General features: G+C 50.4%; 1 long non-coding RNA gene across 1 annotated transcript; it reads left to right on the forward strand.

The window, feature by feature from the left end:
- The first annotated feature begins 17758 nt into the window (after positions 1-17758).
- LOC113622441 (uncharacterized) lies at positions 17759-20889 on the forward strand. Its single transcript, XR_003433514.1, has 3 exons — positions 17759-17911; positions 19110-19297; positions 20310-20889. It is a non-coding gene; the product is annotated as an uncharacterized LOC113622441 (long non-coding RNA).
- Positions 20890-26043: the final 5154 nt, after the last annotated feature.

The following is a 26043-nucleotide window of genomic DNA, read 5'->3' on the forward strand; positions in this document are numbered from 1 at the left end:
AGCTGGTTGTAAGAAACAGTCAGATTAGGAACGCTTTTGCATCATCCAAAGGAGCTCTTCGTTGAATACGTATTTGCTGACGGCCAGTCAGATCATGCTTTGTAATATGCAAGACGGGAGACCTGCCAAGTGCTCAGGTGTGCTTCACGCGCTGTTATCTCTGATCTCCACAATAGCCTCCCAAGGCTATTGTCTATTGCCCAAGGCTATTGGCTATTGGCTATCATCCCCACTTGAAAGATACGAAAACTGAGGCTCAGGAAGGTTGAATCCTTTTGAGGGGCCATACAGTCAGTGTCTAACTGCTTCCAGATCCTCGATTCTTTGCCCATGCCACACTGCTTATGCCCCAGTCCAAGAAGTTTCACTTTCCTGAAACCCCAATGCACTTCCTTTTAGAGACCAAACCGTAAGACTTATTCCCCTCTTTTGCCTGGGGTACCAGGAAAGTCAAGCTAACTGTGGCAACAAGTACGGTCAATATGGCCCCTCAAGTTCCCAGTAGACTTCTGCCTTTCTCTCTACAATTTCTGATCTCTCTTTCTCACTTTATTTTTAACTGTTGTCATGTGTGTTTTGGAGGAAGCTACTTCAAGTTCCTTTTGAATTGTAAGTGAAATGGGCCCGCCAAGGTGGAGAATTTATAGCAGTCCTAGAAGAAAAGTGGCACTTGGGCTGTAGGGAAGTCAACACGTGTTACTCCCGTGACCTCCTGCCTGGGAAAGACTTTGGCCCCATTTTATGGAAGGGAAAAGAGATCTTGGGTATTACGGGGGCAGCTGGTCGGTGGAGAACGGCTCGGATGGACAGGAGGCACCCCGCGGGCCTCTCAGAGGAGCACACAGAGCCCTCCAGACCAGCTTCCTTCTGAGCCTGCCACCTTGTCCTGCAGAAGTTCCCCCTCCAAAAGCCAAGCCAGCCTCCACAGCTTCTCACGGATGCAGTAAGCGTCTCTGCTCTGTTCGACCTTGAGTGCTTTCACCACCGCCACCCACACATGCCCGCAGCAGGGTTAACTCAGTGCAGCCGGAGCCAAGATGAGCACCTGGCTGCAGGGGGACAAGTGAGGAGCTCACTTCCTCAGCCCCTCCACAACGGGCTCCAGACACCTGCCTCCATGCCCCATCCTGGCACGAAGCCCGAGGGGCCTTTCCTTCCAGGCAGGGCAAAAATTATCCAGCTCAAACCCTTGCCCATTTGCCTTGGCCAAGGAAAGTGTGGTGAAGATTCACAATTAAGAGCACCTTCCCTGCAGCCAAAGTGCCTGGCACGGCCACTGTGGAGCTGTGTGACCTCAGGTGAGTGGCTTAAGCTCTCTGTGCCTCCATTTCCTCATCTGAAAAACAAGGATGCTGATAATGGCTTTCAACGTTTAGAATTGTTGTTAGGATTAAATGAGTTAATACATGTAAAGTGCTCCTAAGGATACCTGACACAGAGTGAACCCCCAGAAAATGGTAGTTATTGGGTTATTCCAGATCAGCATCTTTGTGCTTTGTGGGATGGGGTGTTTCTGCTCTAGGACAATATTTTTCAATAGCAGTGACAGCAGGTTGTGACGTATTAACACATTAGTGTACTGGAAATCCACTCAGCAGGTCAAGTTTATAAAAATGCAACAGAATAAACAATACCAGATTGTATTCCATGTAGTAAGGGTGGTGTATCCCTCCCTGAGGCTTTTTGTCCCATTTATAGGTATGTGTGGGTGACCATTAAGTCAAGATGTAAAATGCATCCTCACTGCAGGTCCCTGTCAGCACAACGAGAAAGCTGCTGCCTTCTGGGGACAACAACATAATGGTGGTGGCAATGGAAGGGCAGTGCAGATGGGTGGAGAACTCGGCCAAGGTCAGGCTTGATTCCTGGAAAGTCTGACTTTTGAGGACACAGGTTCCAGCGAGTGCAGAGAGATGGCCGGGGGGGGATACCTGAGGAAGAGAAGCTGGGGCTCCAGGCTGTGCCTGCCATGTGGGGAATGACCCAGGGGTGGATGGTTTGTGCCGTCGCACTTCATTCACCTCAGGTCAGAGCTGGACCGAAGGGCCCAGGAAGACCCAGATAAGTCAGAGGTGGCCCAGATGAACCTGGCTCCTGTGGGACCAGGGCTGAACTGATGGGGACTGAGTTTCTGGGCCCACCTGGATGAGAACTTCAAACAGAAATAGAGTTATCCTTTTTGTAAAACACGCATACTCGGGGGCTTCCCTGGTGGCGCAGTAGTTGAGAGTCCGCCTGCCAATTCAGGGGACACGGGTTCGAGCCCTGGTCCAGGAAGATCCCACGTGCCGCGGAGCAAATAAGCCCGTGCGCCACAACTACTGAAGCCCACGCGCCTAGAGCCCGAGCTCCGCAACAAGAGAAGCCACCGCAATGAGAAGCCCGCGCGCCGCAACGAAGAGTAGCCCCCGCCCACCGCAACTAGAGAAAGCCTGCGCGCAGCGACGAATACCCAACACAGCCAAAAATAAATAAAAAATTAAATCTTAAAAAAAAAAACCCAGGGCTTCCCTGGTGGCGCAGTGGTTGAGAGTCCACCTGCTGATGCAGGGGACGCGGGTTCGTGCCCCGGTCCGGGAGGATCCCGCATGCCGTGGAACGGCTGGGCCCGTGGGCCATGGCCGCTGGACCTGCACGTCCGGAGCCTGTGCTCCGCAGCGGGAGAGGCCACAGCAGTGAGAGGCCCGCGTACCGCAAAAAAAAAAAAAAAAAAACCCAAAACACTCACACTTAAAACCCAGGCTGCCTGGGTTCAAATCCCAGCCGTGCAACCCTGGGGAGGTCACTTCAGCACCTCCTGACCCTGCGCTGGGGAGGGTTCCCTGAGCGGATGATCCTGCCTCGAGCACAGTCAGTGCTCCAGAAACAGCAGCTGGCTTTAAACAAATCCTCTAAAGCTCTTCCTCGTCTAGGGTGCGGGGGAAATGTGGAAAGGGGAGGGGGGGAGGAGCGGGGTTTGGGGTCATAAGGCTGGATCCAGCCCCCGCACCCCCATACACCGGGGTTGACCCAGGTTTTGCAACACTGATTCATTTGGCAAGTTCCGGGCTTTGGGATATAGCACTGTATGAGCCAAAGACCTGCCCTCCTGGGGCTTACACTCCAGTGAGAAGAGAAACTATGAAGAATGAAAATAGGATACAGTGTCATGACGTACTAAGTGCTGCAAAGAAATATTCAGCAGGTTAGGAGGGGAGAGGGGTGGGGGAGGGGACACTGGAGGTCAGGACCTTCCAGCAGAGCGAGGATCTGCACGAGGGGAGGGAAGGCCCTGCTGGATGGAAGGGAATCCCCGCCGGAGGGAACAGGCCAGTGCAAAGGTGCTGAGCACGTTGGAGGACCAGGAAGGAGGGCAGGGAGGCTGGAGGTGAGGTGGGTGCAAACAGCAAAGGGAAGGATCTGGGGAGGGGCAGTGGGATATTTGGGATTTGGCTGAAAGAGTGATGAGAAGCAGAGGGAGGGTTCTAAGCTGAGCTGGGCTGTGATTTACATGTTAAAAAGTCTACAATATACACGTATATACTTCCTTGCTCTGCCAACCCTAAAGTTCTAGAAATAGTAACCCCCAAGAAGCAACGAGCACACAGCCAGCACCCAGATCTGGGTCTCTAATCCCACTCTGCTCAATAAAAAGACCAGGACTCCTTGGAGAAATGGCTGATTCTTTGATGAGGACAGGAAATAGACAAGATGAGCCTGGAGCATCTTACAGTGCCAGAAAGAGAAGAACACAGCAAAAACGAAACGAAACGCCACAGTGATGGGGTTAGGGACATGGCAGTGAACTGAACAGCCTTCTAATGGCCAGTGAGGGGACAGTTTGAGCAACAAAATAAGGCATTATTGGATTAGAACCCAAGGTCTAAAATCTGTACCCAGCTCTTTCCCTATGGACATATTATGGGGTGTTAATAATCAGCCATGAGACTACAGCCCTCAGGAGAGTGTAACTTTCCTGCAGAGCTACAGCCGTTTGCCTGGAGCGTTGCCACCTTAAAAGATTAATTCACATCTCCCATATTATTAACACTACAGCTGTAAACTTCCAAGAAACAAATGAATACTTCTACAACATAAATCTGGGAAGAGAAATTAGGAAATTAAATTTAAAACTGGTAGTATTTAGGGCTTCCCTGGTGGCGCAGTGGTTGGGAGTCTGCCTGCCGATGCAGGGGACGCGGGTTCGTGCCCCGGTCCGGGAGGATCCCACATGCCATGGAGCGGCTGGGCCCGTGAGCCATGGCCGCTGAGCCTGCGCGTCCCGAGCCTGTGCTCCGCAACGGGAGAGGCCACAACAGTGAGAGGCCCGCGTACTGCAAAAACAAAACAACTAATAGTATTTAAATCATAATAAGCAGGAAAGATTGAGAATTTAAATTCTTTGAAGGCAGAGATCATTTTTTATTTATCTTTACTATCAGAACAGTTGTCATTATATTTAATTCAATAAATTATTTTTAAAGTGAATGACAAAAAAAAAAGAGCCCAAGGTATAAAATAAATATCTGTGAGTCCAGACTGATATAAGTAAATGATTGAATAAATAAATAAATAAGGGAGACTAATCTCCTGCACAGAAGAACACCAGATAATTTGGGAAGAGGCTTCACCTGCCCTCATGTAGGAGGAGCTGAACTCAGCGCCCCTTCAGTGTAGGCTTGTGACTTCTTCCAAAGAGGACTCAAGGGAAGGAGGGACAAAGGTGGACTTCCCAGTGGAGAGGCCTGGCAGCCACCGCCACAGCCAGGTGACCAAGGTTCCCATCATCAGTGGTAAGTATGTTGACAGCAGGCACCCTTGGTGTGATGTGATGAGAATGACACTTTGCTCTGTGGTCTTCCCCACAAGAGCCCATAAACACTAGTCTAGTCATGAGAAAAACAAACAAAAAAAAAACCCAAACCACCACGCAAACCCAAATGAGGGAACGGTCTACAAAAATACCTGACCAGCCCTCCTCATAACTGTCAAGATTATCAAAGACGAGGAAAATCTGAGAAACTGTTGCAGCCAAGAGCAGCCTAAGGTGACATGACAACGAAATGTCATGTGATGTTCTGGCTGGGATCTCGGAACAGAAAAGGGACATTAGGTAAAAACTAAGGTAATCTGGATGAAGTATGAACTTTAGTTAATAGTCACGTACTTGTGACAAAAGTACCATCGCAATGTAAGATGTTAGCAATGGAGAAACTAGGTGTGGAATATATGAGAACTCCCTATGCTATCTTTGCAACTTCTCTGTAAGTCTGAAACTATTCTAAAATCTAAAATTTATTTATGGGACTTCCCTGGAGGTCCAGTGGTTAAGACTCCACGCTTCCAATGCATGGAGCGTGGGTCTGATCCCTGCTCGGGGAACTGAGATCCCACATGCCATGTGCCGCGGCCAAAAAATAAATAAATTTGCAAATTTTTATTTAAAGAAAAAATATTAGAATGATGCTGGGGGGATGCGGGGAAGGACCAGGCTGAATGCCTTGGGGCCAGGAAGGATGTGCAGACAGCAAAGGGCATTGTGTTAAAAGCCTGGAGTACAATGATTTAGGCGGTTAGCCGGAGCCACAGAACGGGAGGGGGTGCAGCACGGAAGGTTCAGAGGCAAGGCCTTTATTCTCTGGCCCTGGAGACTCAGCCCGTGGGGTCTGATGGGGCTGGGGGTTGGGTATTCTGGAACCTTCTCTTCTGGGAGCCCTGAGACCTAGACCTGCTCCCACATCATCCAGTCTGTCTCCTCCTCTGTAAAATGATAATAAAAAGTTGTGATGCCAACTTCAGAGAGCTTGCGAGACTAAAAAGACATGTTTCAGTGAAAGTGGTCTGGAGACGGACAACGCTTTGCAAATAGGGTGCAGAAGAGGCAGTGCTGGATGGAGCTGGGCCTTGCTCTCCCCCGACGACATCCCGGTACACACTTTACCCCCTGCTCTAAAAGCTTCTATCTACCTAGAACATGCCGCTCTAGATAGCTATCTTTAAAGGCGCCCATTCTCAGGAGCACTGTCATGTGAAACGCTAAAAACCTCAATGAGAAAGCATCCAACTGGGTTCTTTTCCCACAGACAGAAAAAGCATCAGTAAGAGAAGGACAGAGGAAGATTCGAGACAGACAAGAGGAGGACACAGAGACAGGAATGAGAGAGGGCCACGTGAAGACGGAGGCAGAGATTGGAAGGATGTGGCCACCAGCTGAAGGCCTCCTGCAGCCACCAGATGCTGGAAGAGGCCAGGAAGGAATCTCTCCTAGAGTCTACGGAGGGGGCGGCCCTGCTGACACCTTGAGTGTGAACTTCTGGAAGGAAGAAACTGAGGCAGTGCCTTGGGTAACTGGCCAAGGTCACCCAGTTGGCAGGTGGGATTAGCGGACCCGGTGTGCCTAGGTCAATAGCTTCACCACTAGGTGGCAGCCTTCCTATGACCCTGAAGTCAGATGACCCGGAGGGTGTGGAGTCTATCAGACAAGCAGCAGCAGTAAGTTGGCCCATGAACCAAAAGTGAGAGGAAGAAAATGTGTCACCTCAGCATTGTGGAGGGTCTTCCCCTTGGACAGAACTGTCCAGAGGAAGGCATGGTCCATCCACTGAATGGAATAGTATGCAGCCATTGAAAATAGTGATTCTGAAGACCTGGGGCATCATGGGAAGTGATCCCATCACGAAGTGAAAAGGGCTCAATGCAGAATTGCCTCTGTGCTGGGTTCCCACAGCATAAGTGTCCCATACACGCACGTGTGTAGCAGGAGGTGACTTAGAACAGTGAAAGCTGTGTGGGAGGAGGGTGACAGATGTTTTTCTTTCTGTTTCATTTTCTAGTCACACTTTGCCAAATGTGTAATAAAAATGCAAAAATGTAAAACTTGATTTCCTCTCCCCAAGTCAGAGCTAATGCCTCTAACCGCTCTTTACATCAGGACATTAGATGAGCCATTGTTCCATCCTGCCTGAGCTCCAACCATATTGTACTACAGCCAGATAGATGGTCACGTGTCTGCAAATGAGGAACAGGGGTGACCCTGTACAGGGATAAGCCCCCAGGAGAAGGACTCATTTGGGAATACAGGTGGCATCCGGGAACTCTGTCAGTGGATAGCAGGTCTTCAGCCAATGGGAGCTCCAATCCGGGGAGGCACCAGATGCCAAGGGCACCACGCTCTTGGGATGTGTGTCCAGCTCCTTTCTCTAGAAGCACTCCCCCCCAGTGCATCCCCGTGGCTACATTGCAGTCTTGGTCAGGTGTGCTTGCCTTTGAGCCTGCCCAGGTTGATGGAACCAGGGGTGGTCGCCTGGTGCCAGGTTTGCCAAGCAGTGATCTTCCCCAGAATATGGGATAAGAACTAGAACAGTGTTTCTTCAGGTACGTGGAGCCTGGGCGCTGTAACATGTGAGCTGGGGAGCTGTGCGGCCTCTTATGCCCATCGAAAGGACGCAAGAGGGGAATTCCTTAGTGGTCCCGTGGATAAGACTCCGTACTTCCAACGCACGGGACGAAGGTTCGATCCCTGGTCGGGGAGCTAAGATCCCACGTGCTGCGTGGCACGGCCAAAGAAAAAAAAAAAAAAAAAGAGGACTAAAGAAATCAGAGAGTCTGCTGTGCAGAGCAACGGAGGTTGAGAGAAGATTGTGAGGCAGGTGCATGCAGGGCAAGAGAGGATCACAGACAAGAGACAGGATTCGGGGCAACTTTACAGCTCTCGGTCCATGCATCTTTTTCAGGTCCCGTTGCATTCTTACCCTTGGGTTCTTCTGAAAGCCCCCTGCACCCTTAAGCCTTCCTCCCATATGCTGCTCAAAATCTGGACGCGTTTCCTAGAGCTGCTGTAACAAATTACCACAATCTGGGCGGTTTAAAACAACAGAAATGTATTCTTTCACAGTTCCGGAGAATAGAAGTTCGAAATCGAGGTGTTGGCAGGGTGGATTCCCTCCAGAAGTTCTGAGGGAGAATCTATTCCAGGCCTCTCTCTTATCCTCTGGGGGCTGCCTGCAATTCTTAGCATCCAACAGCTGGTACACGCATCACCCTAATCTCTACCCCTGTCTTCAAAGGGTATTCTCCCTACGCATCTGTGTCTTTGTCCGAATTTCCCTCTTCTTATAAAGACACCCTCGTCCAGCATGACCTCATCTTAACTCATTAGATCTGCAAAAACCTATTTCCAATTAAGGTCACATTCTGAGGTTCCAGGTGGGCATGAATTTTAGGAGGACCATAGTCCACCCAGGACAAAGTCTTTTGACTTAGGTTCTGTCATTTGAAACAAACAAACAAATCCCAATTAATATAGAAATTGGTATCAGAAGGGGGGTGTTGAAAGAAACAGCTTTTCAAAGAAAGTATTGAAACTAGATATCTTTTTAAAAAATTTTATTGAAGTGTAGTTGATTTAAAATGTTATGTTAATTTCTTCTGTACAGCAGAGACTCTAATATATATATAATATATATATATAATATATATATATTCTTTTTCATATTCTTTTCTGTTATGGTTTGTCACAGGATTTTTTTAAATAGATCTTTATTGGCGTATAATTGCTTCACAATACTGTGTTAGTTTCTGTTGCACAGCAAAGCGAATCAGCCATAAGCATACAGGTCCCCATATCCCCTCCCTCTTGAGCCTCCCTCCCACCTTCCCTATCCCAACCCTCTAGGTCCTCGCAGAGCACAGAGCTGATCTCCCTGTGCTATGCTGCCGCTTCGTACTAGCTATCTATTTTACATTTAGTAGTGTATATATGTCAATGCTACTCTCACTTAGCCCCAGCTTCCCCTCCCCGCCCCATGTCCTCAAGGCCATTCTCTGTGTCTGCGACTTTATTCCTGCCCTGCCACTAGGTTCATCAGTACCATTTCTTTTAGATTCCATATATATGTGTTAGCATATGGTATTTGTTTTTCTCTTTCTGACTTACTTCACTCTGTATGACAGACTCTAGGTCCATCCACCTCACTACAAATAACTCAGTTTCATTTCTTTTTATGGCTGAGTAATATTCCATTGTATACATGTGTCACATCTTCTTTATCCATTCATCTGTCGATGGACACTTAGATTGCTTCCATGTCCTGGCTATTGTAAATAGAGCTGCAATGAACATTGTGGTACATGACTCTTTTTGAATTATGGTTTTCTCAGGGTATATGCCCAGTAGTGGGATTGATGGGTCATATGGTAGTTCTAGTTTTAGTTTTTTAAGGAACCTCCATATTGTTCTCCATAGTGGCTGTATCAATTTACATTCCCATCAACAGTGCAAGAGGGCTTCCTTTTCACCACACCCTTTCCAGCATTTATTGTTTCTAGATTTTTTGATGATGGCCATTCTGACCAGCGTGAGGTGATATACCTCATTGTAGTTTTGATTTGCATTTCTCTAATAATTAGTAATGTTGAGCATCTTTTCATGTGCTTCTTGGCCATCTGTATGTCTTCCTTGGTGAAATGTCTATTTAGGTCTTCTGCCCATTTCTTAACTGGATTGCTTGTTTTTTTGATATTGAGCTCCATGAGCTGTTTGTATATTTTGGAGATTAATCCTTTGTCTGTTGTTTCATTTGCAAATATTTTCTCCCATTCTGAGATTTGTCTCTTTGTCTTGCTTATGGTTTCCTTTGCTGTGCAAAAGCTTTTAAGTTTAATTAAGTTCGATTTGTTTATTTTTGTTTTTATTTCCGTTACTCTAGGAGGTGGGTCAAAAAAGATCTTGCTGTGGTTTATGTCAAAGAGTGTTTTTCCTATGTTTTCCTCTAAGAGCTTTAGAGTGTCTGCTCTTACATTTAAGTCTTTAATCCATTTGGAGTTTATTTTTGTGTATATTGTTAGGGAGTGTTCTAATTTCATTCTTTTACATGTAGCTGTCCAGTTTTCCCAGCACCACTTATTGAAGAGATTGTCTTTTCTGCACTGTATGTTCTTGCCTCCTTTGTTGTAAATTAGGTGCCCATATGTGTGTGGGTTTATCTCTGGGCATTCTATCTTGTACCATTGATCTATATTTCTGTTTTTGTCCTGATTACTGTAGCTTAGTGGTATGGTTTGAAGTCGGGGAGCCTGATTTCTCCAACTCCGTTTTTCTTTCTCAAGATTGCCTTGGCTATTCGGGGTCTTTTGCATTTCCATATGAATTGTAAAATTTTTTGTTCTAATTCTGTGAAGAATGCCATTGGTAGTTTGATAGGGATTGCGTTGAATCTGTAGATTGCTTTGGGTAGTATGGTCATTTTCACAATATTGATTCTTCCAATCCAAGAACATGGTATATTTCTCCATCTATTTATGTCATCTTTGATTTCTTTCATCAGTGTTTTATAGTTTTCTGAGTACAAGTCTTTCGCCTCCTTAGGCAGGTTTATTCCTAGGTATTTTATTCTTTTTGTTGCAATGGTAAATGGGAGTGTTTCCTTAATTTCTCTTTCTTATTTCTCATTGTTGGTGTATAGGAATGCCAGTGATTTCTGTGCATTAATCTTGTATCCTGCAACTTTACCAAATTCACTGATTAGCTCTAGTAGTTTTCTGGTTGCATCTTTAGGATTCTCTATGTATAGTATCACGTCATCAGCAAACAGTGACAGTTTTACTCTTCTTTTCCAATTTGTATTCCTTTTATTTCTTTTTCTACTCTGATTGCCGTGGCTAGGACTTCCAAAACTATGTTAAATAAGAGTGGTGAGAGTGGAATCCTTGTTTTGTTCCTGATCTTAGTGGAAATGCTTTCAGTTTTTCACCATTGAGTATGATGTTTGCTGTGGATTTGTCATATATGAGCTTTATTATGTTGAGGTAGGTTCCCTCTATGCCCATTTTCTGGAGAGTTTTTATCATAAATTGGTGTTGAATTTTGTCAAAAGCTTTTCTGCATCTATTGAGATGATCATATGGTCTTTATTCTTCAATTTGTTGATATGGTGTATCACATTGATTGATTTGTGTATATTGAAGAATCCTTGCATCCCTGGGATAAACCCCACTTGATCATGGTGTATGATCCTTTTAATGTGCTGTTGGATTCTGTTTGCTAGTATTTTGTTCAGGATTTTTGCATCTGTGTTCATCAGTGATATCAGTCTATAATTTTCTTTTTTTGTGATATCTTTTTCTGGTTTTGGTATCAGGGTGATGGTGGCTTCGTAGAATGAATTTGGGAGTGTTCCTCCCTCTGCAGTTTTTTGAAAGAGTTTGAGAAGGATTGGTGTTAACTCTTCTCTAAATGTTTGATAGAATTTTTGATAGAACCTGTGAAGCCATCTGGTCCTGAACTTCATTACTTGTGATAGGTTGTAGGTTTCAATTTCATTACTTGTGATAGGTCTGTTTATATTTTCTAATTCTTCCTGTTTCAGTCTTGGAAAGTTGTACCTTTCCAAGAATTTGTCCATTTCTTCGTGGTTGTCCATTTTATTGGCATATCGTTGTTTGTTGTAGTCTCTTATAATCCTTTGTATTTCTGCAGTGTCAGTTGTGATTTCTCCTTTTTCATTTCTAATTTTATTGATTTGCGTCCTCTCCCTTTTTTTTTCTTGATGAGTCTGGCTAAGGGTTTATCAATTTTGTTTATCTTCTCAGAGAACCAGCTTTTAGTTTTATGATCTTTGCTATTGTTTTCTTCGTTTCTATTTCATTTGTTTCTGCTCTGATCTTTATGATTTCTTTCCTTCTACTAACTTTGGGTTTTCTTTGTTCTTCTTTCTCTAGTTGTTTTAAGTGTAGGGTTAGATTGTTTATTTGAGATTTTTCTTGTTTCTTGATGTGAGATTGTGTTGCTCTAAACTTCCCTCTTAGAACTGCTTTTGCTGTGTCTCATAGGTTTTGGGTCGTCGTGTTTTTGTTGTCATTTGTTTCTATGTATTTTTTTATTTTTTCTTCAATTTCTTCAGTGATCTCTTGGTTATTTAGTAACATATTGTTTAGCCTCCATGTATTTGTGTTTTTTACAGTTTTTTTCCTGTAATTGATTTCCAGTCTCATAGCGTTGTGGTCAGAAAAGTTCCTTGATACGATTTCAATTTTCTTAAATTTACTGAGGCTTGACTTGTGACCCAAGGTGTGATCTATCCTGGAGAATGTTCCATGTGCACTTGAGAGGAAAGTGTATTCTGCCACTTTTGGGTGGAATGTTCTATAAATATCAATTAGATCTATCTGGTCTATTGTATTTATTTATTTATTCTGTCTTATTTATTTTCTGTTTGGATGATGTGTCCATTGGTGTAAGTGGGGTGTTAAAGTCCCCCACTATTATTGTGTTACTGTTGATTTCTCCTTTCATGGTTGTTAGCATTTGCCTTATGTATTGAGGTGCTCCTATGTTGGATGCATAAACATTTATAATTGTTATAGCTTTTTCTTGGATTGGTTCCTTGATCATTATGTAGTGTCCTTCCTTATCTCTTGTAACAGTCTTTATTTTAAAGTCTATTTTATCTGATACAAGTATTGCTACCCCAGCTTTCTTTTGATTTCCATTTGCATGGAATATCTTTTTCCATCCCCTTCACTTTCAGTCTGTATGTGTCCCTAGGTCTGAAGTGGGTCTCTTGTAGACAGCATATATATGGGTCTTGCTTTTGTATCCATTCAGCCAGTCTGTGTCTTTTGGTTGGGGCATTTAATCCATTTACATTCAAGGTTATTATTGATATGTATGTTCCTATTACCATTTTCTTAATTGTTTTGGGTTTGTTTTTGTGGGTCTTTTTCTTCTCTTGTGTTTCCTGCTTAGAGAAGTTTCTTTAGCATTTGTTGTAAAGCTGGTTTGGTGGTGCTGAAGTCTCTTAGCTTTTGCTTGTCTGAAAAGCTTTTGATTTCTCCATTGAATATGAATGAGATCCTTGTTGCTGGGTAGAGTAATCTTGGTTGTAGGTTTTTCTCTTTCATCACTTTAAGTGTATCCTGCCACTCCCTTCTGGCTTGCAGAGTTTCCACTGAAAAATCAGCTGATAACCTTATGGGATTCCTTTGTATGTTATTTTGTGTTTTTCCCTTGCTGCTTTTAATATTTTTTCTTTGAAGTTAATTTTTGTTAGTTTGATTAATATGTGTCTTGGTGTGTTTCTCCTAGGGATTATCCTGTGGGACTCTCTGTGCTTCCTGGACTTGGGTGACTATTTCCTTCCCCATGTTATGGAACTTTTCAACTATAATCTCTATATTTTCTCAGACCCTTTCTTTTTCTCTTCTTCTTCTGGGACCCCTGTAATTCGAATGTTGGTGTGTTTAGTGTTGTCCCAGAGGTCTCTGAGATTGTCTTCAATTCCTTTCATTCTTTTTTCTTTATTCTGCTCCTCAGCAGTTATTTCTGCCATTTTGTCTTCCAGCTCACTTATTCGTTCTTCTCCCTCCGTTATTCTCTTATGGATTCCTTCTAGGGTATTTTTCATTTCAGTTATTGTGTTGTTCATCTCTGTTTGTTTGTTCTTTAGTTCTTCTAGGTCTTTGTTAAACATTTCTTGTATTTTCTCAATCCATGCCTCCATTCTACTTCTGAGATTCTGGATCATCTTTACTATCATTCCTCTGAATTCTTTTTCAGGTAGATTGCCTATTTCCTCTTCATTTATTTGGTCTTGTAGGTTTTTACCTTGCTCCTTCATCTGTGATGTAATTTTTTGCCGTCTCATTTTTTTTTGATGAGTTGAATTGTGTTCCTGTCTTACTGGTTGTTTGATCTGAGGCTTCCAACGCCAGGGTTTGTAGCCTATTGGGTAGAGCTGGATCTTGGTGCTGAAATGAGGAACTCCATGAGACCTCACTCCAATGAATATTCTTTGGAGTCTGAGGTTCTCTGTTAGTCCAGTGGTTCGGACTCAGAGCTCCCACCGCAGGAGCTTCGGCCAGACCCAGGGCTCATGAACCGAGATCCCGCAAGCCGCTGGTTCACTTTGGGGCTCCTTCCGTCTCCTTGGGTGTCCGAGTCCCCCACCAGCAGCCAGCAGGTGCCCTAATTGTAGGGAGACACTAACTCCACGTCTTCCCACACCACCATCTTGACTCTGCCTCCAGGATACTTTTTGAAACATTTTTTTGGGGGCCATGCCTCACAGCTTGCGGGATCTTAGTTCCCCGACTGGGGATCAAACCCAGGCCCCCAGCAGTGGAAGCACAGAGTCCTAACCACTGGACTGCCAGGGAAGTTCCCTGTCACAGGATATTGAATATTGAAACTAGGTGACCTGAGGTAGAGTGAGGGGCAGTGAGGGTTCCTTATCCTGGGACAGGACACCGGCAGGTCTAGGTACGTGGTAACAGATCAGTTAAATTACTTTCAATGGGACTTCCCCAGTGGTGCAGTGGTTAAGAATCTGCCTGCCAATGCAGGGGACATGGGTTCGAGCCCTGGTCTGGGAAGATCCCACATGCCTTGGAGCAACTAAGCCCGTGTGCCACAACTACTGAGCCTGTGCTCTAGAGCCTGAGAGCCACAACTACTGAGCCCGCACGTCACAACTACTGAGCCTGTGCTATAGAGCCCACGAGCCACAACTACTGAGCCCATGTGCTGCAACTACTGAAGCCCACACGCCGTAGGGCCCGTGCTCCACAACAAGAGAAGCCACCACAATGAGAAGCCCACGCACTGCAACAAGGAGTTGCCCCCGCTCACCGCAACTAGAGAAAGCCCGTGCGCAGCAACAAAGACCTGACGCAGCCAAAAATAAATAAATACATAAATTTATTAAAAAAATTACTTTCAATGGTCTCATGTGGCCCAGAACATGTACCAATCGAGGCTGATACTTCAGGAAACTTGGTAGCAAAATGTCCAGGCTGCCAGAAATGCTTTTCTCCCATAGCTGGTGGCTACCCAGGGTCTGCTAATCATACACCTGCTCTAAGCGGCAGCCACGTTCTCTGTCTCACCCTGTTCCTAACGCTCAGGGAGCACTGAACAGAAAAGGCAGCGAGCTTAGCGGTTGGAATGGGGCTATCTGGGAAGAGCCACAGGAGTGGACAACCCTTAACCTCCGGTCTCTCTAAAGCCTCCTTTTGTCAAGTGGCCAGAGGGCAGGCAGGGGTAACATCCCAAGAGAATTTAGAGAAAAAGTCTTCTTTCCACCCCAAGTCAGATGATGATTCCTCTTCTCATCTTTAGGCTAAAAGAAGAAACTGGCCACCATGCTTGCTGCTAAGAAACCCAGCCCTGGGGCACGGCCCAGCCTAAGGCTGAGTATTGAACTGGGCAGGATTTCATGGAATTGGATGTTAGTAAATGACGCGACCCAAAGTAAAATCGACACGCAACCAACTAGGATTTTATGGGGGTTGAAACTCCAGGAAACCCTAAAACTTGGAAGTTGGGGCTTGTGATGTCTTACCCTCTGGGCGTTTCCCAGGCCCAAGTACTGGCACCAACAAGAAGCAGGCTGCCGGGGCAGCTGCATCCTCTTCTAGAAAAAGCCTTCCCAAGAACCTCTCAAGGGCAGGCCTGAAAGACTCTAGACAAGGGGTCTCTTCCCAGTGGGCAGAACCTGGGGCAGCCACACTTGCCAACAGAGGAGCCGAGGTAGGTAACCAGCAGAGCAAACCCCACGTGATAGCTTATTCCTAAAGTTTCATTTACTGTGCCCGTCTAGAAGGCCATGCTGTGTGCTCTGTACGGAGTTTCCCTTTTTTGCTCTACAGATCAAGTACGGTAGGGGAGGTTAAATTGATCATTTAGTCTATCAATCGAGGGGGATCCTGAGGGGCCACCGCAGAGGAGATTCCGCAGAAATAGAGGGGGGTGGGGATCAGCTGGAGACGGCAGCTCTGAGGACGGAGCCCTGGGCGCAATCGTTTGACAGGGCTTGGATTGCCTCGCATTTGGCGTGGGGGGCGAAGCATCTGTGGTTGAGTTTGTGGTGTCAAGGTTAAGCAAGGGCAACTGGAACGGAGATGTCTGGGGAAAGCCGAAGGAGAACAGCAAGGCTGTGGGTACTGGGCAGGACAGACCGCCTATCCAGCCCCCTTTTCTGGTCACCCTCCCTTGTGTGGTCATGAGGACAGGCAACTCGGAACAGAAACTTGACCACTAGCCATAGCTCTCTGGGCCAGAAGGGAGGCCTTGATCCAAGAGAGGAGGGTCAACTCCTTCTCCGGAAATGGGCTTGGGACCTGGACATGGTTCTCTTTGGGTGAAGGGATCCAGGATCCATCAGCTTGGCAGATGCGATGCAGGTGGGCAAATGGGAACAAGCCAGCAGCGCTGAGAGAGTGTCCAGGGCTGTCTGGTCCCATCACCCCAAAGCTGGGCTGCGTCTCTGGGTCCCATGGGCACATCCTATACATCGGCCATGGAGTCCCCTTTCCTCTTGGAGCTAACAGCGCTGATTTCTGATTCTCAGAACCACACATATGGTGGGACAGCGACCTATACTGGGGTATCCGGTGAGGCTGAGGTTCGAGAACACAGTAGACGTGGGGAACCAAGGGAGCCGACACAGCTAGCCCCCCAGGGCTGCGGGCTGCCCTCCATGCTGTACCGTGAGCTGTGACTTGCGGCTCCAGAGCAGCCCGGGCTCTCTCTCTGACTCTGGGCCTTTGCTCGTGCTGTTCCCCTTGCCTGGAGCACCCTTCCCAGCTCCCCCTTCTGCCCCTACCCCATACTTTATTTACCTGGCTACTCAGCACAGGTGTTACCCACCTGGCTCCCTTGCCCCGAGCGGGTCCCCATCTTTACTCCAGGCTGTACCATCCCCACTGCAGACTTGGTCTGCTCGACCGTGACTGCCTGTGTGCTCAGCTGCTCCCTGGGGTCAGGGGCTCTGCACGGACCTGGCCTGGCTCCCCGGCCCTGAGCTCCGTGTCGGGCACCCAGAGACTGTTGCAAGTGAGTCTGTAGAAATGCTGAATGAATCGGATGAATGAATGGCACAGTCACGGCCGGACAAGTCAGGCTTTGCCCAGGAGAAGGGTCAGGGGACTGTAGCCAAGGGAGAGGAAAGTTCTGGTCCCAGCCAGTATGGAAACAGCTCTTTCATTTCCTTCCAGCAGGAACCTGACACCCAGTGACACTGAAACTGGAGGCTCGGAGGCCTAACAGCCTCAGGGAGGCAGGGAGGCTGGACTCACCTTTCAGAGTGGCCCCTCCACCCCTCATATCACCAGAGATGTGGCTTCAGCCTGGTTCAGTCCATCCCTAGGTCCTGCCCCTAGCGTAGGAACAAATGCTGTTTCCCATTTGAGGATGAGGACGTAGGAACCCCTGCTCCTCCCATCAGGCGGGCTCCTAGCCTCCCCCCACCAGCCTCCCAGGTTCTAGCATCCTGTCTACGCTGAGCAGCAGCCCACGGAGTCCAGAGCTTGTAGCTGGGGGGCAGGGCATACACGCGCACCCCTCTCTCTGGCTTCCCCAGGTTGCCTTCCCAGGCAGGCCTCCGCCTTCACCCCACCACCCACCAGCTCGCCCTGATGAAAGAGCAATGGTGCAAAATTCGTTGGGGAGAAAAACAGGAAGTGGAGCTGGAGAGCAAGGCTGCAGAAGCACTACCCAGCGGAGACCGTGGCAGCCCCCTTCCACCCGCAGTCTTACAGAAAAGTGGTGAGCGGGCAGCCCCGCCTGAGCATGGGAGTGTGGTGGGGAGAATCCAGAAAGAACCCTTTGCCCAGGAGGGGCTTTTCTTTAGACCAAACATCACACCTGCATCCCGCATTTTACATCTTCTCTCACTTTTTTTTTTTTTTTTGCAGTACGCGGGCCTCTCACTGCTGTGGCCTCTCCCGTTGCGGAGCACAGGCTCCGGACGCGCAGGCTCAGCGGCCATGGCTCACGGGCCCAGCCGCGGAATGTGGGATCCTCCCGGACCGGGGCAGGAACCCACGTCCCCTGCATCGGCAGGCGGACTCTCAACCACTGCGCCACCAGGGAAGCCCCTTCTCTCACCTTCTGATAACAACTCCTCAAGGATGGTAACTTTACCCCATTTTGCAGGTAAGCAAAGAAACCCAGAGAAGTTAAGTGACTTGGTGGAGGCCACACAGCCTTTCCCACGGCTGGGTCATGGCTCCTTGATTCTTTCTCAGACTTCGATTTCTATTTGTGGTGTGTTTTTGTTCTGGGCCTGTGAGTGCGCAGTGGGTGAGGGGAGGATGGGAGGGGAGGGCCGTTTCTGGCTCCTGCATCTCAGCACATCTGAGCTGGTGGGAAGAATGGGGGCGGGGCCGGCAGCTGAGGGCAACCCTTGAGGTTCTGGTTCCTGGAATGTGTGAGCTGGGAGGACCAGGAGAGGAGAAGGGGGGCGTCAGGGAGGGGAAGGCACCCAGATGACAGCCTCAGAGGGAGGGCACCGCCCCCCCCCCCAATCCAAAATCAGGTGTTTATGACCTCAACGGGCCCACGGTCCAAAGGACTCAGAACTTCAGGTGAGGTCAGAGCTTGCTTTCCCTCGCAGGCCTGGAACTTGGGGTAGCCCCAATTCTTTCTCTCTCTCTATGTGTCTGAGAAGCATCATCAGAACGGGGCCCCAGGGAAAAGAGGCGGGACTCCAGGTGGCCTGAGCAGCGAGGTGATGGGGTGGGGAGGGTACCCCGCAAAGGCCGCTCCCCATCCGGGCCCGAGGCCTCACCTTGACCCCAGCTCTCCCCGACCCCAGGGTCGTGAAGCCCACCTCACCCTGCTTGCCCTGCCCCAGGACAGACACCGGCGGGCAAACGGGGGCTTCTGGGGACCCTCCCCACTGAGTCCCCACCCCCAAGCCTCTCGCTGGCCTGGCCCCCCCGAGACCTTGACCCCCGGGGCCTCCCCTGTGCTTTAGCCCCCTGTGCCGCACCCACCTGCTTCCTGGCCACCCCCCTACCTCCAGCTGCTGCTGGGCTTCCCCCCAACATTCCACAGAGCTCTCCCGCCCCTGCGGAAGGCGCTGCTGCCCCGCGGTCCCTGAGGTGGGGACCGTGGCGTCGTGCTGTGGCCTTCGCTCGCTGCCACACGCCACCGAGCGACCTCTGCCGCGACAGGGGCCCCTTTCCCAGAAGCGTCTGTGGCTGTGAGACCACACGGAGCCGTGTGCTGTCCCCGTGAGCAAGCAAGACAGGTTCCCGCCCTCAGCATCAAAGGCGGTCCCTCCTCCCCCGGCCCCTGGGGGTAGCTGCCCCCCTCAGCAGCACCCAGGGGCCTCCTTTCCTCTGTGCAGGGGCCTCGGCCTCCGGTCCCCAGCCACTCCCATGTGAGAGGATGCTGTGAGAATGGACTAGTACAGGAGCGTGCTTAGAACAGCGCCTGGCCCTCAGGGAGAGCGCAGTAGACGTTTATCATCATCATCCTCTATTTACTCCTCACAACAAGCCCCTGAAGTCTCAGCATTATGCTCCTGTTTAACAGGTGGGAAAACCGAGGCAGAGAGCGGGGAAGCCACGTGCGGCACGAAGGGGCTGATCAGGGGTTTGAGCCTAAGTCTGTTGGAAGCTGTGCTCGCAGTCACTGTACCTGGGGTTTTCCAGCCTCCCCTGGTTTAGGGGCCAGCTTTGGATGTACACACGCTGCACACACACACTGCACCCAAACACACACACTCCTGTGCCGCTCCCACCCCCACAGGAGGGCTGGATGGGATGCGAGGCTGCACCCCGACAAAGAGGCTAAGGTGGAGCCCGGAGCGGAGCCCTCCGGCTGCCCACCGCCTTCTCCCCCGGCTCCCGCTGCTCCAGCCTCTGGGCCTCCTGTTTGGGCTTCAGGGGAGCACGGGCGCCACCTTGTGGCAATTTTGGGTTAACGCCACCTCTGTCCCAGCCGCGCCTCGCTGCGCTCAGCCCCCGCTCCCTGCGGCCGGTCGGGTTAAGTGCGTGGTGATCCTGCTAAGCTAATAAATTATAAGACAGGGAATTCACCTTCCTTTCTACCCAGCTCCCTCCAGGGATGGGAAAATGAGCAACCCCTGTGTTGCTGTGCCTGGGCTGCTGGTGGTTTGGGGCAGATACTGTGCGCCCCAGTATATTGTGTACTTCCCCAAACTTCTTGTTCTTTTCTCAATTCCTGTGCGCAAGGGGCAGGTTATTCCAGAGGCGCTTTCCCGGCTTAGCTTGGAGCCGGCGGCTCAGCCCAGCTCTTGCCTCTTCCCGTTGCTCAGCTCCCGTGCCTGGGGCGCCCGGCTGCAGCTCCTTCCTGGGCTTTCCTCCCAAGCTCCCCGCTGATTCTGCAGCAGCCTGGTGGCCTCTCTACCTGGGCACGCGGCAGTCACCTCCAAGGAATCTGCCCCCAGCCCGACTTCCCATCAACCTGCCCTCATCCTGCATTCCCTTCCTGCTTTGGTGAAAGTTGTCCCACCCTTACCGCCCCGCAGTGGCCTAAGCAGAAACCTGCCTCACCGTCCACTTCTCTCCTCTGCCACATGCAGGTGTCACCGTCGAGGGCCAGGGGGCTACAGGTTTCACTCACTCATTCGACACGTTGTCAGATGCCACCAAACACGGTCCTACGTCCTGAGGATACAGGGTGATCAACGAACGTCCCCACCCTTGAGGACATTCAAAGGGTGGGCGGTTTGGGGGGAGGGGAGGGGCAGATGCTACAGGAAAAAACAATACCTTGCAAGGCAGTATGCGCTATGCAGAAGAAAGCAGGGTATGGGGCCGCCATCGCCAGACCCCCAGGTGCCCTCCTCGCCCTGCTTGGCCTCCAAACCACACATCAGGAGGCTGCTGCCCTGCCCGGCCTCCCTCCCTCACCGTGGAGCTCCCCAGCCTCTGGGATTGGGGAAGGGAGGAGTGTGAAGCTGGAGGCACAGCAGGCCGGCTCCCACCTCCCCCTGGCCCAGGCCTCTTGGCTGAAGCTGGTTTGAGCCAGTTTCTTTCACTTTATCACCTTGAACATTTCACTGGAACCTTCTAAATGCAGCTTTTTTAAAAATAGATTTTTATTTACTTTGGCTGCGTTGGGTCTTCGTTTTTTGCGTGCGGGCTTTCTCTAGTTGCGGCGAGCGGGGGCTTCTCTTGTTGCGGAGCACAGGTTTGTCATTGCAGTGGCTTCTCTTGTTGCGGAGCATGGGCTCTAGGAGCACGGGCTTCAGTAGTTAGGTCACGCGGGCTCGGTAGTTGTGGCTCAGGGACTCTAGAGCGCAGGCTCAGTAGTTGTGGCGCACGGGCTTAGTTGCTCTGCGGCATGTGGGATCTTCCCGGACCTGGGCTCGAACCCCTGTCCCCTGCATTGGCAGGCGGACTCTCAACCGCTGCGCCACCAGGGAAGCCCATAACTGCAGCTTCTTTCCTCTAACCGTGTTCCCTCCTGTCCCAGCCAGATCCTATTTCCAGAAGACTTCATTGCTCTACAGGCTAACTAGGCAAAGACAAAGGTCTGGAAAGTTCCAGGGTCCTGAGCGGGAGTGATCATAACCAGTGCTTACCAAGTACCAGGCACTGCTCTAAGCAATCCTCACCCAGTTAACTCACTCAGGTCTCACAATGGTCCTTCACGCAGCCTCTACTGGGATTTTCACAGCACAGGGGAAAGGGGGGGGGGGGGGCAGACAGGGGGCTAAGGTGATGGACAGGCCGGGATCCAGACCCCCTGGGCCTGACTTGGTTCAGAAGCTGAAGGGCCCCGTGTTGCTGCATGGCACAGGAGGACGGGTGCTGGCAGGATCCGTGTGTAACGTGCAAAGGGGAAACGTACAAAGGGAAACTAAGAATTTCCAGATGGCTTTTCAAGCAGAGCATGAAACCGAGCATCAGGCCTCTGATCACACTGGTCGGACTCCCAGGAAGAGGGCGTGGTGGTAAAAAGAGACAGGAGGACCTTGGCTCAGGCCCTTAAGAAAGGGAGATCCAGGGTGGGTTGTCGTAGGTGATGCTTGTGCTGCTGCCTTTGCCTTCCCACGGGGACCCCCCCTCCCCAGTCTTCCAGGGGCCCCTTGTTGAGACTAGAAAGGTCCTCTGGGTCCTGGACCCAGAAAGCAGGGGCAGGGGTGCAGCCCCACAAGAGAGAGGGGGCGTTAGGTGTTTCCCGCTGCCTTTGACATGATCCCTCCTCCCTGTCCAAATCCCCTTCTCTGAACTCAAAATCACCAAAAGCCAGGGGCAGTCTGGTATCAGGACCAACAGCTTCCTCCCACCCACCCCTTCTCCCCACCCTAGGTCATTGGGGAGGGACATTTAAAATGTGCAGGGGAAACTAAAGATCCCGCAAGCGGCAACGAAGACCTCTTGCGTCCCTGCATGCCGCAACGAAGACCCGGCACAACCAAGTACATACATACATAGGGGCTTCCCTGGTGGCGCAGTGGTTAAGAATCCGCCTGCCCATGCAGGGGACATGGGTTCGAGCCCTGGTCCGGGAAGATCCCACATGCTGCAGAGCAACTAACGGCTACTGAAGTCCTCGGGCTCAAGGGCCCGCCTGCCGCAACTACTGAGCCCGCGTGCCGCAACTACTGAAGCCTGCACGCCTAGAGCCCGTGCTCTGCGATAAGAGAAGCCACCGCAATGAGAAAACCCGTGAGCGGCAACGAAGACCCAACGCAGCCATAAATAAATAAATAAATATTTTTAAAAAAGGTGCGGGAGATGTGTTCCGAGCATCCCTTACACACACAGGACTCGCTGTAACTCATCTTCCATTTAGCGAAGCTGCTTCCTTTAATGAAGCCTGCCGCTCAACAGCAGGGGTTGCTTTGAAAAAGTTACGGCACCAAAGATGAAAAAGTGTGCCGTCCTCAGAATCGTGTGGAAGAATATTTAATGGAAAGGGAAAATGCTCAAGATGTGAGACATTTTTTAAAAAGCTGTCTTAAAAAAACAAAACCAGCATGCCCAGCATGATCCCAATTTTGTTAAACAAATAGACACATTTTCCCTCATTTATTCCTTCCACCAACATCTCTCGAAAGAGGAGCCTCCTGTGAGCCAAGCCAACCCTGCGGGGGTGGGGGTGGGGGACGGGTGTGAGGAAACAGAGCTGCTCCAGCCTCACAGGTGAGCCGCAGGCTTGGCTGCCAGAAGCAAGTCCCAGGGGCTACGGGAAGGTTTGAAGGCTTCCTGGAGGACGTGGCACTGGAAGGAAAAGCTGCAGGACTGAGAGCTGGGCAGAAAGGGTGAGGGAGACCCAGAGGCAGCAGAGAGCTCACCAGTTTGGGAACGAGCCAGATAGATCCCAAGCAGTGCTCGGGGCTGAATCGGGGGTCCTGACCAGGACAGATGGGGCCCCGTGAGCCACCAGAACGGGAGTCACCCAAGGGCCTGGGTCCATCCAGCTCCCGCCCATGACACACAGTCTCACAAAGGAAATAAAAATGGGTGGGAATAACGGGAATGGTCAGGCAAGACCCCTCTGAGGAGGTGATGTCTGAGCAGAGACCTCTAGGAAGAGTGCGGAGAGAGTCGTCCAGGCAGGAAGTGCCACGTGTCTGCGGGTGGAGGCCTGGAGGTGGGAGGGGCCTGAGATACTCCAGGAGCTGCAGAAAAATCACGGCGCTGGAGCAGGGCTGCCCCCCGGTGTGCAGGGATCCCAGCAGGTGTTTACGCGGCTCCTGTCTGCATAAACAATTCGGAGGAATCCAGAATCAGCGTGGCGTCACCATCCTTGCAGCCCAGTCTCGTGCAACCTCCCGAAGCGATGCCCCGCTGGCCGGTGGGAGCCGCCCTTTACCAGGCTCCCTCCCGGGCTGACTGCATAGGTGTGAAGACCTGAACTCCTGGAAGCATCTGAGGGGTTAAGTGTCCCACCTAAATGACAATTCTGGCCCCTGTTGGTCCCGGACACCCAGGAAGATGCTCTTTGAGGAAGGCGATCCAAAGTTTGGGGCACCCCTGAGGCATGGGGCCTGCAGTCCCTGTACCCCCTTGTCTGGGCCTAAGGGTGGTACTGAGGTGGAGGGTGGGTGGAGAGCCAGGGAGCCAGGGACGGGGCAGGGGGAGGGAGGCAGGGCCGAAGGGGGTGGGCCTGCAGGGACTTGAAGCTAAGAACACAGGGAAGCCAGCCCTGAGCGTCCCCCGCACCCTTTGGGTCCCAGGCATCGCGGAGCCACGAACAAGCCCGTCCCCACCCCTCTCTCCAAGAGCCATAGTCCAGTCCCTCGCTGCACAAGCAGGACCAGTGAATGCAATGAAGTCCCGCCCCTGGGTTTTCGGGGTCTCCTGAGCAGCTGTCGCCAGGTTCCAGAGTGGGCCGTGTGGGGTCTTCTCAGTGCAGGACAGGAGGCGGAGCCCCTCCTCACCTCTCCCCTCCTGGGAGTTAGCGGAGCAGCCCTCTCCTCAAACCTCTCCCTGGCGTGGGCCCCGCTGAAGGCAGAGGCCCCGAGGTGCCCTCTGCAGCCCCCGCTTGCCTGCCTGACCTTCTAGGGCGCTCAGCACCCAATGAACAAGCGAACAAATGTGGCCGCCTTGACGGAGTGTCTGCTCCTCCCTGGTCCCCCCGGGCTCCTGCCTACCGCGATGAAACACCGTGATGCGGCAACAACACCCACACGTTAGGAGACCCAGAGACCTTGTGCACGTGGCCCAAGCCCGCCCAGTTGATAAGGGGCAGAGAGGAGATTTGAGCCCAAATTCATCTGGTGACCAAGTAACAACACCAACCAACCTTCCTCGTGGGTCAAGCCCATGCCCCTAGCACTGCGTGGCTTCTGACCCACTGCGAGGTGTCTAAGCCTCACCCTAGCTCTGGCGGCGGCGGGGGCGGGGGGGGGGCGGTCCAGATTCACCATCTCACAGCCACAGGGGCGTCCAGAGAGCCCTCCATTATCAAACCCATGAGTCATTCTGCAGGAGAATGTGTGGCTTGCAGGCAAAGCGTGAGGGGGACGGGCGGTGGGTGGGGAATCCAGATCGTAGCCTCACCTCAGTTCAGGTCAGAGATTTAGCCAAGTGAGTTTGTACCAGACTTCAACACTTGCCGTTTTCAGAGTTTTGGGGGCTTTGGAACTGACAATAAGGGATTGTGAGTCTGTCCTGCCCCCATTTTATTGATGACAAAACTGAGGTTGATACAAAAAGGATCCAACTTTACGTGGGAGTTGGCTGAGTTGGAATTTACGTACTTTTTTTCTTGGTGGTTATGGGTCAGAGGTCGGCCATGCTGCGCGGCTTGCAGGATCTAAGTTCCCCGATCAGGGATTGAACCCAGGTCCTGGCAGTGAGAGCACGGAGTCCTAACCACTGGACCACCAGGGAATTCCCTGAGTTGGGATTTAAATCAGGCCGTGTTGTCAGTTTTTCTGCTCTCCTGCCCCCCCCATCCCCAACCCAGTAACTATGTAACAAGCACCTTTATACTACAGACTCAATCTTATAGCAGCCCGAAGAGGTAGAAAGCAGGTCCCCAGTTTTTTCCAGGAGAGGCCTGAGTCTCAGGAGGGTAATTAATGTATCCAAGGTGAGCAAGCCAGGTAGAGGCAGAATTTCACCCAGTTCTGCCCACTACAAGCCCACGTTGTTTCCACAGGGCGGCTAGATTTTATCTTGGATATACGTGTACAAGTTGCAAGAGAACAAATGCTTGGAAACACACAGAGTGTACGGAAGGATACAAGAAATCCTCTTCCCCAGGGACCACCATGGCTGCTAGTCTGGCATGAGTTCCTTCCTGGCAGGAGGGGCTACAGAATGGCAGGGCCCTGTGCAAAATTAAACTATGGGGCCCTGTGTTCAAAAAAGATGAAGAATTTCAAGATGCTGACAGCAGAGCATTAAACCAAGTGGAGCACGGAGCCTTTCTGCACATGGGGCTGTGAGCCACTGCATGGGTCTCACACCCAGGAAGCCGGCTCTGCTTCCTGCTTTGCCTCTTAAATACACTCCTAAGGAGGTGCAGGCCTTTAGATATATACAAGAAGGCAATCTATGGTACATGTTACTCTGCAACCTGCTTTCCTCATTCATGAAGAATAACAAGTCACCCTACACACCAGCTCCTGTGCTAAGCACTTTATATGCTTATCTCATTTTCAATGCTGTGAGGTAGGTATTACAGGATATAGAATAAACGATTGCTATCCCCATTATACAGATGAGAGACTGGAGGCACAGGTCCAAGTGATTTGTCCAAGGTCACAGTGGAAGTGGAAGGTGGAGGATTCGCAGACAGGTGGTTGGATCTGGAGTTTGCCCACCTAACCTCTCCCTGATCATACCTGACGC

The sequence above is a fragment of the Aethalodelphis obliquidens genome, unplaced genomic scaffold (genome assembly GCF_003676395.1).
Source record: "Aethalodelphis obliquidens isolate GAN/ISIS:26980383/991018 unplaced genomic scaffold, ASM367639v1 scaffold9, whole genome shotgun sequence".
NCBI lineage: Eukaryota > Metazoa > Chordata > Mammalia > Artiodactyla > Delphinidae > Aethalodelphis > Aethalodelphis obliquidens.